The sequence below is a fragment of the Phasianus colchicus genome, chromosome 22 (assembly GCF_987193195.1).
Source record: "Phasianus colchicus chromosome 22, bPhaCol1.hap1.1, whole genome shotgun sequence".
NCBI lineage: Eukaryota > Metazoa > Chordata > Aves > Galliformes > Phasianidae > Phasianus > Phasianus colchicus.
The window spans coordinates 4,351,092-4,366,353 of record NC_143457.1 but is presented as its reverse complement, the minus strand read 5'-3'; the positions used below and the strand labels follow the sequence as shown (position 1 = coordinate 4,366,353).

The 15,262-nt window shown below is 48.4% G+C and overlaps 1 protein-coding gene across 1 annotated transcript in view; it reads right to left on the bottom strand.

The window, feature by feature from the left end:
- RERE (arginine-glutamic acid dipeptide repeats) overlaps nt 1-13,594 on the bottom strand; it is a 167,013-nt gene extending 153,419 nt beyond the window's left edge. The window contains exon 1 of the mRNA XM_031613497.2: nt 13,279-13,594. The gene's annotated coding sequence lies outside the window, so the exon portion shown is untranslated. The remainder of the gene's footprint in view (nt 1-13,278) is intronic.
- Between the last annotated feature and the right edge of the window lie 1,668 nt (nt 13,595-15,262).

Sequence of the window (15,262 nt, the reverse complement as noted above, 5' to 3'; positions counted from 1 at the left end):
ACTTGCAGACAAAAAGTTGGCTGGGGTTACTTTGGGGCAGCGTGGACCAGTCCTAGAACACATTTCCTTCTGGTTTAAATCTTTCACAATAAGAACGCAAACACAGCAGAATTTAGCAGTTTATATGTTTTATAAACAAAACCCAGAGCTTGCAGTTGGACCTAAAACCACGTGGGGAGCTGCATGAAGCTCCTTGGTCTCAGTAGTGACACAGCAGGATCCTCCATCCCCAGCTACCCACACGCTGCCATTGGGGCAGGAGGATCTGTCACACTGACTGCTCTGTGTCCTGCTCAATTCAAATGCTTCCTGTCCTAGGAGGACATTCTGACAGCCCTGTAAATTTCCTCTTAACCCCTCTGCTTCCCTAATCCTCAGGAGAAAGTATAAGAACATGTTTTTTTAGTATCCTGAACTGTTCCAGTGATACATAACTCACATTTGAGAGCTAACATATGGTTCAAACAAGCATCAGATTGCTACATGCTTTTCATACCAGCCCTGGATAATCCCTGGGTTCCCAACATCTGTCTTGCATTTGTGATATAATTACACATTTATTTTGCCTTTTACTAGCTAAGTTTCATATATTGTTTACTTGATCCTAGGAATGGTTTTGCAGCAGCCAAGGGACATCTTACTCCTTATCACAGGCTTCGTTGGAGCTTACAGACGTCTGCAATTCTCCTGCTCACACATTCAACTAATTACAGAATACAACTGCTCATAGCATCTCCCTACCTAAACAAACTCACTCTTCATACTCCATATAGGTCTAGACAAAAAAAAAACAACAAACAAAAATAGAAGCATGAACAGTTGTTCTATAAAGCCTTTCAGAACTGCAAGAGAATGAAGAGTGCACTGGAAGGTGAGGAGGAGAACAAGGCATCAGTTTTTAATGTACCACTAAGAGTTCAGTGTCAAAGCAGTGTCTGGGTGACACAACGTTGCACCTGGTTTCATTTTCATGTTCTTCTGTTAAGAAAACAGATTTTCCTTTTGCACTGTATTAAATACAGTACAGTATTTGAGAATCTCAACAAATCTCTAGGCCTTGCTAAACTTTGATTGAGAAGTTGCATTTAACATTTTACAGGCTGGAGACACATGATACGCTAAATGCAGACAGAGCTGATGCTAATTTTGTTTTTGTGTCCCCTTCTGACACATTCTTCTCAAAGCTGCTCCATTTGGAAGGCAGAATGACCAATACAACCAGCACAACTAAGTTCAGGCACGTCTGTGCTCTCCACGCTCAATTCAAAGTTCAGACTTCCCATCCACAGCAGTTCCTTCACCGAGCAAAAAATTGCCACCACGTGGTGACCAGGTAGCACGTCTGTGTTTTGCCCATCTGCACGAACAGGAAAAAAAGTTCTGGTTCTAAACAGTGATGCATTCACCACAAGTTGTGTGATGAAAAGCCTGCTTTTGGAGGAGGCTTTGTTTTTTTAAAACAGACAGGGATTGTGCTTTCACAGCACCAAGCAGAACACCACAAATGATGGCTGCTGTGAGCTGTGAGCCCACACACACCTCACTCAACACAGGACTTCTCAACGCAGTCACAGCAAACAAGCCTACATTCAGCAAGCTGGGCACGTGCCTCAGCCAACAGCAACCACCATTATGGGATGGAGAAGAGGCCAGACAAAGCTGAACTGGACGTTCTGTTAACACAACATCAATTAGAACTGCCAGTCATCTTACACGCCTCCAAAGCTGAGGTAAGAATCAGCACATTGGGGACTTGGTGCTGAACTCAAGTTTCAGAATCATCATTTTGGAACAGCGGCCTCAGCGCCGTCAGCTCACAAATGAGGCACTGACCACATGTGATGCATTTCTACAGCACCACATCCCACTGCGTTCTGTGGTTTTCATATATCCATTAGTGACTTACCCGACTCGCAAGAATTCACCCCATACGTTACCTTTATGTATCAGCATAAACAGAGGCCATCAAACTCGTCAGATCCTTGTCTCCTGTGTTTGTTTTCCCCTCGCTGTAGCTCCAAGTTCCACAGCCTGCCTGGTACCCATTATTAAAAGCTAAACAGATGTTTACCCAAACCACCACCACTGTTTGTGAAGCGTGCAGGAGCTGTTTATATCAGCACAGAATGGATGCCATTTACTTATACTGCTTTAGGATGAATGGGAACCCCTAACAACGAAAGGCATTCAAGCGCAGCAACACTTGTTAATGTGTTTTGATAAGAAGCACCCACTGCACATCACAGTTCATTCTGAACAGATCTAGATGTGCACCATCACACCCAGCATCCAATGCTGACACATTATCAAAGCCTAGGATTCCTTCTGCCTTCTCCATGAGGCTTGGCCCCAGCACTGAGGATTTATGGGCCTGCTGTAATTGAAGCAATCTTCCCCAGAATATGTTCATTAGCTCTCCACACTCATTTGTGCCCTCTGTGCCTCACGTAGGGCAAAGTTTGCCATTCCTGAATACTTTTCCAATCGCACCATTAAGAATCACCACAAAACACAGAAACACCAAAAGCTGAACTGCTTTAGAAAAAATGAACGGGAAAACAACTAAATATCCTTTATTATTGTTTTTAAGAGACAGTCATTCCCAAAGACAGCTTGGTTTGCTCAGCTACATCAGACTGAGAATTCAGATGCTTGCATTTTGCTTGTCTGCCATTATTGGCAAATTGAAGCTGAGAACAAACGCTGCGTAAGCAACAAATAATTTGACCAACATGCCAACAATCACTTTAATCTCTTCCACTTCACCACTGATGAACCTTTTATGAACGTAATCTTCTAGAAGGTAACTGGTAATACGAGATAATCCCAGCACAAGTTTAATTAAAAATACAAACTACGTATAGCTCTGTGCTTACCAGCTCTCATTGCGAAAAGGCGAGAGCAGCAATTATTAATAGCTCTGTTAATCTGGCAAACTGAAGTGCACAGAAACGAGCTGGAGGAGCGTTCAACAGAGCATTTCACACTGAAAAATTAGTTTCCACAAATTATAATTTGCCTTAGTTTAAGCATCAGAGCAGCTATTTTTAAACTGCTGAACTGAAGCGTGCTTACAGAGTTACAGATGCGGGGCTCCCACAGAAAACCCAGCACAAGATTGCTCATTGTTGCAAGCCACCACAGAATGTAAGGGGGGAAGGAGGAAAGCAATTTTCCTGCCCAAGTAACACAGGATCTGAGCTGTCAGACGCAAGTCAACACAGATTTCATTCAAGTTCAGAATGCCAAGAGCCTCATTTGACCAGACACAAAATACATTTGCTATTTTTAAAGATACCTCACGCCATCATTTAACCAGAGCCTGCAATTCATGGGGAGCTTTCACATCAAAAAGCTCATCAGAAGACAGTCCCATACACATTCAAGCGCCAGCTCTTCAAAAATCAACCATGAGCTCCCAAGCTCCCCCAGCAATCGCCCCACAGTTCTGCCCTGTTCTTCTAAACCCAGGCAGAGGCATTTCAAGCTGTGTGAAAGCCTCCAGAAAGCTTTTCCTCCACTGATTTTTAGCACAGGCAGCGTATCACACACAGTGCCAGCCACCAAGCCTGTTACTGATACAGAAACAGCCCCTCTCCTAACCCCAACCCTGAACCCTTTTCTCATCTTCAGCTGTCTAACTCTGAGCTTCATAACCATTGCAAGTAACAACAGAAATTCCCTTGAAAAGCACAAATACCTCTAACAAAAAGCCAGCAAACACAGAATAAAGGTACCCATAGGTGAGCTGTGACATCCTTCCCATTGAGCAGCACTGTCCAAACCAGTACATTTTTCCCATCAACTCCTTTTGGATTAGACTCTGCCATGACCAAAGGCCCTGTGTGGACTCTGCACACCATGAAAACAGCAAGAAGCCCCACTCTGGAGAGGAAAAATGATGTGTGGACAAGCTAGCCAAATTAAACCTGGTGATCTAATGCACGTTTCTTTAAGCTGTGACACTTCACTGAGAACTAAATGCATTGTAAATATTTCTCCCTCCTACAAGAGAGCATCGAGTTTCAGACAGCCGAGTTAGCAAAACAGAAGTGTGGGCAGCAGTACTGTCAAAAAAAAAAAATGCAAGACTGTAACAGGCTTTGCCTTTCCAAGAATAGAGGCAACAAACAGTAACAGCCAAGTGCACCTGATGGCAACACAGCTGCTGGAGGGGCTGGGAGCAGAGCTGCAGGCATAGGGAGATCTTCAGGTGCTTCTCTTAGAGGATGGGATGCGTTTTATTACCCAGTGCTGCCTGCTAATGTCAGGCATTTTGCACACCCGTATCTCTAAGCTGCTCCTCACTAATGTGAGAACCTCCAGCACAAGCCTCTACAGTGCTCAGCCCCCAGAGAAGCAAAGCTTTGTTTTGATACCAGCTTAAAGAAAAATAAAAAAGTACAGCACAGTGCAACTGTATTGAGACAGCACTTCCAGCCCACCCTGACAGCCAATTTATCCAAATTCATAAGTAATCAAATCACTATATCAGGCAGATCAGCCACACACCACGCTCTGCAAGTTCCTCTGACAAACCCTTCCAGCAGCTACAGCCCTCCTGAACAGAGGTGTGCTGCCACAGCTGCAGGAATCACACTGCTATGGATGGCCACCCCTCAGTCTGATTTGTGCAAGCAGGAATGGGTGACCATGAGAACTGGCAGCACCAAGGAGCTAAGCAGCAACCATCAGAGGGATGCGTATGAGATGCTACCCAAATAGATCTCCCCACATTGATCTATTGCTTGCTAAATGTACAGTAGCTTTTATAACGAAAGCACAGCCTGGAGAGAAAGGCTGCCCAAGCTCAGGAGCACATCCAGCCACGCAGAGAACAGACCTGGCTGGACTTCAAACAGAAAATCTGAGATCACAGAAGGATCAATCGGTTTTCTGCACTGCAAGTATTAATCTCTTCTGCTTAACCTTCTCCTCTGAAGCCCTTCCCTTCCTCTTCCCCAGGAATAAAAGGAGTATTTCAGCCTTTTGCACACACCCACTGAACCACGTGCTGGTTGGTAAGAGCAACATTTAAATGAGATTCAGTTTACTTTCCTACTACTTGCTAAAGAAACATTTTCAACAAAAGCAAACACATACATGGCAAACAACCTTTCCCAGGCTGGCTGATGGGTGACATCACCTCTTACCATCTCGAAAAGCCCATTCAACATTTATGCCTTTACCTTTGTATACCTGAAAGCAAAATCCCAATTTTGTTCTCTGCATGGAGGTGGAGAGAACGTTACTCAGGACATATCCCCAGTATTGATTCAGAGCCTCTCTGAATGAGCAAGCAGTCAATTAGTAACAAGAGGGGGACTGAGTACAGGAGCTCTCCATTAGCAATACCTAAGAGACAGCCTGTTATTACAAAGCATAACACTGCCTATTTTCTGCTAAAAACCCAAACAAGAAAACCAGGGAGCATCTCTTTTGAAATGGAGAAGTACCAAACAGGTATCAAAGACACATCACGACACAGCAAATGCAAAAAGCCTAACTCCCCATGCTTCATCATTATTTCAGAGTCCTTTATATTAAATTAAACATCATCCCATGGAAGCTTTGCCGCAGCACAGGCGTTCTGGGCCACCACCAACATCTAAACTCTTCTTGAGGAGTGCCATGCAAGCCCTCCAGCCTCTCTTGTCTACTTACAGCATGACCATTTACCATCTTCAGGAACTGAATACATGACCTAATTAAAATATCTGTGGGATTTAATACAGGAAACATGTTTAATTTCCAACAGGATGTTACAAACAAGAGGCATCATTCATTAATAAACCTCCCAGCCCTTCTTTTCAAGGGTATCCAACACGTGTATTAGGGCATCGGAAAATCCCAGCATGGAAAACCGTGGATGTAATTTATCAGGACTCAGAAGGCTTTGCTACACATACACACGAGTAATTACCTTCCACATCATACTTACTAAACTTGTACTTTGGGACAAAAAGCTACGGAAGTAGTTACTGGATGAATAATTAGTTTAGGAAAGAGTGCAGGGCTCTCATGAATTGAAGTAAGCCCGCATGGGGAGAAGTGACACACAATGAGAACACCAGCAGGGCCACTTTCATTTGTTTCATAGATTACAAAGTGAGACAACAAAATTCAACAATAAAAAACCACACTGATTCAACACGAAGAGAAGCAGGAAATCATCAAATGACTTTTTCCCCTCTACAAAATTAGGATTTACAATCACTGCACTGCCTGCACCATCACCTTGTTGCTGCCTGCGCTCCTACATCATCTGAAAGCTTTGATGGGAACGGCCAAACAGCAGCCACAAGTGCTCCAGCAGGTCAGAAGAGAAGCTGGATCCTACCTAGCTCTTCTTTCAAGAGCATATGGTAACATTTGTCTCAGCCCTTCTCTAATCCAAATATTATTCAAACCATCATCCAGAACCACGCATTGCAAAATCCCCCCAATTCCAAGAGACTGCATACAAACAGAAAAGCCCTAAATCTATTTTCTCTTCATTTAGACACTAGGCTGTTTTATTTTCCTCTGGGGCTTAGCAGAACTACTTGCATTACCATATTCCGGCCCACATTTCTTCAAAGCACTCTCGCCTTCCTTGGGTTATCCACATTTCACCCTTTTCTCTCAACTCCTTTGATTTAAGGCTTAACCTCTGGAACAATCTCCCACTCCACACTGGCCAGCCAACACTACATCAGCCATAAACCATCTCTCCACTGTCATCAGCTGAAAGCCCTCCGTGGCTCCTGCCCAGAGTTTAGCTGAATCAAGCAGGGAATATCAAGTTTACCATGGAAACTGCACTGGAGAACAAGGGGGAGATTTCCTTCATTAACCACAGATACAGGGGGCAGATCACAGCAAGCTTAAGAACCAGAGCACCGTAAACCAGCCTGTGTGTGCAATAATAAACAACTGCCATTTAAGTTTTAAAAATTAAAGCCAACAGAAATCAAACACTCGGCTCCAAACAGCCCTAAGGTGAGCCATGTTATCCCTGCTGCCTCTTACCAGCTGGGCATTTGACTCTCAGATCTCCAAACGCTCTGGTACCTTTAGGTTCATGCACTGCCTGAACCTCACCTGAAGGGTTCACGCTGCAGGGCAGGCAGTGTAATTCAGTGGTCAGAGGCAGGTCTATTAAGTTTCATCAAGTGAAAATGAATGACCTTGAAGACATAAATTAGATTGCTGCATCTCGCTCCCAGTTTGTAAAAATGAGGATTAAGCGTTTAAGTCTCCTGCACCGACCTCATTAGTAGAGCTCTAATGGAGGCACTGCGTTCATTTTTATGTAAGATGTGCCATTTTGGCACACAGAGATCATGGAACAGAAGAGTTGGGAGCTCGGCTACTGCTCTGCATTTTGATCACCTTCACAGCCTCTGGTTGATCCTCACTCTTAAATGAACCAAATCATGCGTACACTTTTTTGAAGACCTGTAATTCTCAAACAAAAATATTTAATAACATCCAGCACAAAGCTTTTGATACCCCCAACAACCTGCTAATAGTCAATTAATAACAGAACTTGGCATCTCCCTTCAAACCAGAGAATTAACTGCTCGCCTGCAATGCAGGGCAATCTCAGAAATACAGAGAATATTCAATACTCAGAAATGGAGACCACCATACACAATTTCATCGTCTGCTCCATCACAGCATCACACAGCAGTGCAGCCATGTGACTATGGGAGCACTCAGGTCTAAAACAGCTCAGCCATGAGCTGGTGCTGCAGCACAGCAGTTCCAGAAGCAGCACAGAACAGACCCACCTCAGGCACAACTCTTCCCCAGTGCCTCCCAACACCACGAGTTCAATGCTCACGTTTTGCCTCTCCTATCTCCATGCATCCACCAGTTTCTCACTTAAAAAAAACTGACAGCCTCTCTTCACTAGTGCACTGCCCAAAGCCCAGGCAGCTCTGGTTAAGGCAGCACCCAAGCCAGTTTGTCAACTCAACAAGGCCCAGGCAGAACAGCACACACTGCTGACTCAAGGTACAGATGTTGAGGTGAGGTCCCATGGGTTACAGGCACTCTGTGCTGAGTTCCCACAGCTGTTTACCAAAGGAGGGAAGTAAGCAGGCTGCCTGAATTGGATCTCAGGGGGAAGTTCTTTGCTATGAGAGTGGTGAGGTGCTGGAACAGCTGCCCAGAGAGGCTGTGGATGCCCCGTCCATCCCTGGAGGTGTTCAAGGCCAGGTTGGATGGGGCCCTGGGCAGCCTGAGCTGATAAGAAATGTGGAGGTTGGTGGTCCTGCATGTGGCAGGGGGTTGGAGCTTCGTGATCTGTGAGGTCCCTTCCAACCCTGGCCATTCTGTGATTCTGTGAATTCACCATCCCTCATCCCTTGGAGACAGATGGCACCTTGCATACACTGCCGTTAGGGGCTCACCTTTGCCATAGAGCTGCTAGCACTCATTGAGCTGCACTGCAGCTTACTCTGCACTAACTCACATATGAGCCCTTACTGCATTTGAGGCACAAATAGGTACAGGCTAAGTGCACAATATGTGTGACTAGCAAACCCCCAAATAGATTCCCCCCCCCTCCATTCCCCTGCACTCAGTCAGACTGCCACAGCTCCACATACAGAAATCTGACTGCAGGATCAAGAGCTCACTACATAATATCTGCTTAAGAATTTAATATATATGGCTCACAAGGAATCTGAGATCAAATAAGATCCATCAACTCTAAATTTCAGTCCCTTCAGATCAATTAGCCTTACTATAGGCACATCATTTGTTGGAGACTCTCAGAATAAAACCCACCAAGAGCCATGCAGAGGAAAGTACCTATGAGCATGAGGTGACAGAACTTCCTTTCTCCTCCTTTAACCTGGTTTCTCATAGGGAAAACAAAACAAAAAGTCCCTGCTCCCCTCACTTCCTCCCCCCCCCCACACCAGGAACTGATGGTGCATAAATGAATTCCAACCTAGCCTACCACGACAGTCATCTCAGCAATAACCGACATTCCTGAAAGTTTTGTGCAGACCAGCAAACGGATGGGAAAAAAACCACCTAATTACATCCCCACTAAGGCATGGCCAGACAGAACCCAGCATTTACACTGGCTGGGCAGCCAGCAAAGCAGTGCATCCCTGCCTGCTCAGCTGCTACAAGGGCAGGGGAAGGAAGAAGGAACCAGATGCAGAGGGCAAACTTCAGGGCTCACGAGCTCTGTCTCTTGTAGAAAATTACTGGAACAGAAGCTTCATTAGCACTGCTGGTCATGGAAATAAACACTCCCTACAAGCTTCATTGCATGCACCAGAACGCACCACCTAACGCTCTGCACTGCGAATTGGAAATCTGGCTGCATAGTTAAACAGGCCTGACCTGTCGGGATCAGGGTTAAAAATAACACCATAGTAACATTTTTTAAATATACTCAAGTAAAACACATTAAGCAGGAGCTCAAAATGAACCAGCCATCGCTTTCTGCCATTTTCCTTTGGATTTTACTGCCTCTCTCATTCCAGTTCTGTAAGAACAAAAGGCAGACAGAGTTTCCAACAGTTACCTGGTTTGTAATAACCTAATAAGAAAAAAAAAGTTTGGGATGTAACACAAGCACGCACTAAGCTGACCTGCATCACCCAAGCTGCCCTCTTAACAGAATGAAAGTGCTCAGCACAAACACAGCCCTTCATGCACGCATCCAGAGCAGCACCACCAGCTCCCACAGGGCGCATTTCATACCCAAGAAAAGCCACCACATCCCCATGAGCACAAGAGGGCAGGGAAGCCTGCAGCCTGCACCCACATCACTGTCACTTCCCACTCTGCCACCACACCAGGCACAGGCATTCACAAAAAAGCCAACTACTGAGATGGGGAACGGGCAGCTAATATTTCCACCTGTTTGGGTTGTTTTTTTTTTCCAGTCACTTACAGCAGTGCTTTGCCTCGGTAGAATTCTAAATCAAAAGAAGCCAGCGTAGCATTCATATCTTGTTTGCTCCTTTGTTCATACATCAGCCTCTCTGAAAAGAGCAGTTGGGCACAGCCACCAGCGCTACAAAAGCTCGTGTACAACACCACAGGCAGTTCAGCCTAAGGAGCACAAACCACACCGGGGTCCCTTTGCACAGCAGCTCCATCAGCCCAAGGCTCAGCAGGACCTTCTGCACAGCACCTTGCTGGCACCCAACCCTGCAGAAGGACAGACCGTGCACCCCCTGCAGCAGCTCAGCCACCTCACATTGGTGGAGAACAAGATTCCTTTCAAGAAGCTTTCAGAAAACAAACTCAGTGAACAAAGTTTGAGAAGGTTTCTTCCTTGTGACAGCTTTTACAATCCTGCTCTCCCCTTGTTGCTCGCTCACCTTATTTCAGGATGCTGCTCAGGATAACATCACAATGCAATGTTTTCTACTCAGCATTATTTCCTTATAATCTGGAAATTAGCTACAAATCAAGGCCTATGCCAGCACCACAGAGCACAGTGTGCTTCTGGAGCTGACGGTGTCCTTAAATATGGCAGGTAATGAAATCAAAGCCACCCTCAGGCAATCTTAATGTACCAACAGCTCTGCTGAGAAGATAACACAGGTTCTGCTGTGCTATTACACAGCCTCTAACACATACTTGCAAAATTCTATATGCTCAGAGCACATTTTTTCCTCCCACTCCCAAAAGTGAAATAACTTCTTTACGGGCAGAACAACGGCCCAGTATGGCTGGAACAGAGAGATGCATTCTGGAGCTATGATAGTACATTTAAAAATAGGATGTTATTTTAAATACCAACTAAACAGCAACATCAAAATAGCATTTTTCTTACCTAAGCTGTAACCAGCATTAAGAATTACACATACAACCTCTGCTTGCAACTGTCAGTTATTAGCCTTGTGCTGCAGCAGCACTGAGCCCTTTCCCACAGCTCCACAAGACAGACTTCTGCAGCACACCAAAAACCCACCGAGGTACAACAAACTCCTGGATGCGAGGAAATAACCATCAGTTAAGCCAGCTACAGAACTGCTACTGAAGGCAGCTCTGTCTCTCCCAGTTCCACTTACTCTTCCTGCTGGAGAAATGCATGCTATTAAGCACAGGGACAGCAGGGCTCTGCCCAGATGGGAGCTCTCTCCCCTGGTCACACCACAGCACAAACTTAATGTCACTGGACTCAAAGCCACAAGAAGGCTGCACAAGCTCTGCGCTTCCACGTGCACTTAAATCACAGCATCTGTGCTGACAATGGCTTAACGACGTTAAAAATATTGCTAGCCACAACAAAGCCTTCAATCCTTGGGCAATCCCTATTTGATCCAGGTAGGGAAGCTGAAGAAGAAAGCCACCTAGCTGGCTTTAGCCAGGGCAGAGTTGGAAACGACTTGGAAGGCTCACGGTGCAGTCATTGCCCCACTCAGCTGTGACAGCCCTGCTGCCTCCTCTCCAGGCTTTACCCAGAGGACCCAATAGCCCAGCACCAATTCCTCAGCACTCACCATTTCATTCCCTCTTTGCACACCTGCCTGCTTCCCATTACCCCACGTGTACCCAGGACAGCCCCATGCTGCCCACACCCGACCCACGGCAGCTCCAGCCCTCCCCTTCCACAGCCTCAGCACACGCTGCAGTTGTTGTTTCTAGAGATGCTGCCAAAAAACAAGCAGCATTAAGCAATCAAGAAAGGAAACTGTCTACACTGAAACCACCTTCTGGCCTCTGTGCACTTCCTTCAACTTCCATCATCCCAATGTGTTTATGGGAAGTGTTCTCCACCCCATACCCGCACCCAGAGCTCAGGAGGAGCAGTTTCCCATTTCAGTGCTGTCTCTGAAGATGGGGGACGTGGCAGAGCATGAGAGGAAGTTGAGAGGGGTTGAAAGGAGCACTCTGAGCCTCACCTCGTGTGCTCCCTCCTCTCTTCATGCTCACTCACAGAGAACGGAGCCAGCACCGGGAGGGGAGGAGGGAAAGCACACAATGTTTTGGCATCCTTCAGCTTCTCATTAGCTATTTTGGCTTTTCACAAGGTTACCGAAAGGCCATTCTGGAGAAGGAGGAAGGAGGTAGGAAATGCTCCCTGCTCTCTGTCTTTGCTCAAAGAAGAGGAGCTCTGTCTGTGCGAGCACAGTCCCAAACACAGCAGTGCACCGCACAGAACAATGAGCTCCAGCCCGGGCATTGTGTGCATCCACCTCCCTCCTCCCCTCCGGCACTCAGCAACCAAACACGAGCCCTAAAATCGCCCTCATCTCCACCAGCCCCAGCCATAATCCTCCAGGACCAACTTAGGGAGGGAGGCCGAGGGAAGATGTATTTACCAGAAGTGCTTTTATTATTATAGAAACACTGCCTCCCCTCTCAGCCACCACGGATTTCTCAATCCTAAGGGAGCAGCGCACACAAAACCAATGTTTGCCTAGTAATGCTAGAACTACAGAAAGCATTACACATCACCCATCCATCCGAGCGTTTGATGGGAGCCTTTTAAAACCCATATTTCTTTTGACACAATGTTTGCTTTTATCCGGGCGAAAGCTGTATTTAAGGCCATGCTACGTGAATGATGTCACCCGGGTTTGCTGTGGGTAAGGCGGATTGTAGCAACGAGCGGGCGGACGGGGCTGCCTGCACACACACAGCACCGATCCGAGGCAGCGGTCAGCGCTGCGGGGCAGCAACGGGGCACGGCAATAGGGCACGGTGATGGGGAACGGCAACAGGGCGGCTCAAACCCCACAGCCGGGCAGGGAAAACTCCGCGTGCCGAACCCGTAACCCGGCACGAACTGCACCCGGCGTGCGAACGTAAACCCGAAGGAAGGCGCCCAACAATGAATCACATTGTTTTCCTCCGGCGGCCGCTTCCAGCGACGAAACCCCCCCGCCACCGCCTCCCGCTACTTCTGATCCCCGGCGGCTCCCGTCGCACTTGGGAAAGAGAACAACGGGAATACGAGGCCCGGGGAAGGGCGGCTCTCCCCCCGTTGCGGGACGTGCGTTTCGCCCGCTCGCTCCGCTCCCCGCAGCGGCACCCCGCGCCTTCCTTTGTCTCCCCTCCCCTCGCACCGCCGGGCAACTCCGGCCTCTCCCGGGGAGCCGTTCCTCCGCTCGCTACGCCGGGCGATGAAACAAAACAGAAAAAACGCACGCACGCACACGCAAAAATAAATAATTAAAATAATAATAATTATTATTATTAAAAAAAAAAAATTAGAAAATAAAACAATACAAAAGCAAAAAGCAGCCGCCGGAGCACCGCGTTCTCCCCAACCCGGCAGCCCCACCGCCGGCCCTCCCCGCGCCCACCTACCTCGGCGGGGTTACACCATCCGCGGCGGCTCCGGGTCGCTGCCGGGACAAAGCGGCGGCGGCGGCGGGGGCCGCTGCGAGGGGAGGAGGAGAGGAGAGAAGGCGGCGGGGAGCGGCTCCCCTCCGGCTGTGGGGCGGCGGTCGGTGGGGTCCCCGCGCGGTGCCTCAGCGGCGGCAGCCCAGGGGCATCGTCACGGGGAGAGCGGGAGCGGGGCGGGGGCCGGGCGGCGGGCTGGGGGCGCACAGCCGAGCGCTGCCTCCGCCTCTGCCTTCCTTCCCTCACACACGCACGCACGCACGCAGCGAGCGGGCACCCAGCAACGCAGCCAGGCCGGAGCCGCCTGCCAGTATCCCGCGTTCCTATTGGTGGAAAGGACGCGACACGTGACCCGGCAGGAAACCGGGACCAATCGCGGGAGTGGATGGAAGTGATTTAAAAGAATAGGGGGAAGGCGGCGCGGGGGGGCGGCGGGCCGGGCAGAACGGAGCGGGCGGAGCGGCACAAAGCCGGCCTGTCCCCGCCCGGCACCGGGGCCGCAGGCCGGGCCTCGTTACCTCACGTCCTCCCCGAGCCGCCTTACACGTTAAACGCCTCGAGCGCCGTGCAGCAGCACGGGGAGCCGGGGTTAGGCCGCCCCGGTGCAGTCAGCGGGGTTCGGAACGGGAGGGAGCGCTGCGCTGCCCCGAGCCCAGCCGGCCTGGCTGCGGGAACGAGGTGTGAGCAGGGCGAGGCCTCACCTCGCGGCCCCAGCACGGCACCGCCGCCTACAGCGCCCGCCAGCGCTGCCCGGGTTGTTCTTCGAATGCATGAAGTGTTCTCAGCTTTGCAAGTAAAGGCATTTCGAGCGCCTTCGGGAAACGCGGAACCAACACAGAGCGAGGTGTCAGAGCTCTGCCACGTGCCTTTGTCTGGCGGAGGCCGCAGAGCCTCGTGGGCTGCAGTGCTGGGAAGCTGAGGCTGCGTGTAACGCATCGCTGGGTGCAGCAGTGATGGTGCTCCTCGTGGTGCTCTGCTCCTCGTGGTGCTCTGCTTCTCGTCCTGTGGTGCAGCAAGGAAGCTGTCACAGCAATTCCCAATTACTGTGCAGCAATTAATAAAGCGCCCGGTCGCTCAGAAAGCTTTCAGGCTTCTTTGGCTCTGAGCTGTCACGCTGTCACAAAAGATAGCTACCTGTGCCATCAATAGAGCAAACTTGTTGTTTAACCTTAACCTTAGCTTTCATCTGCAGAATGCAGGCCAGCAAAATAAATCACATGGCCGTAAAGGAAGTCACGCATTCTTCCCGGGGAGCTGAGAAATTTCATGTGGAATTACATCTCCTTTTCAAAAAAGTGCCAGGATCTGTCAGGATGGGTTTTGCCCTCAATTACACTCATGTAACCCCAACTGTTTGCTGTCTCTGTAAACTGCCTTCACGGCTGATTCCAGCAGTATTGCAGGAGAAATGTTTGAGGCTGTTAACGTTATTGCCTTTAGCAGAGGAAACTCTTTTTACCGAGGAGAAAGGCACATGCAGGATCTGAGGTCTGCACATCAGAGGAATTTAGCTCGTCACCCTGGGCAAACAGGACAAATTTATCCCTGGTATAACTTCAGGGACATTTCCACCAGAGGTTGAGACACAGAGTTGATTGTGTTCTAATAACTAATTTAGATAAGCGTCTAAAAATGCACATCAGTTAAATGTCTGACACAGCCATTTTGGAGGCTGTGCTTTAGCTGTCCTTGATAGAGGCTGATTCCATCTCTCCTATTTTCTCTGCTAATTACAATTTCACGTTCCTCGGTCTCTGGATGTACGCCTTAAGAGCTGTACAAATTGCCACAACGGCAGCCTTGCCTTCAGCTCTCTGCAGCCACCATCTCTGTGACAGCAAAAATTCTCCACAGCAGTCCCTCCACCCCCCCCCCCCCCCGCCAACCTCCAGGTGATCATTTGGATGATATATTTTGTTGTTAAACAAAAATAAGCACGTCTGGGGGG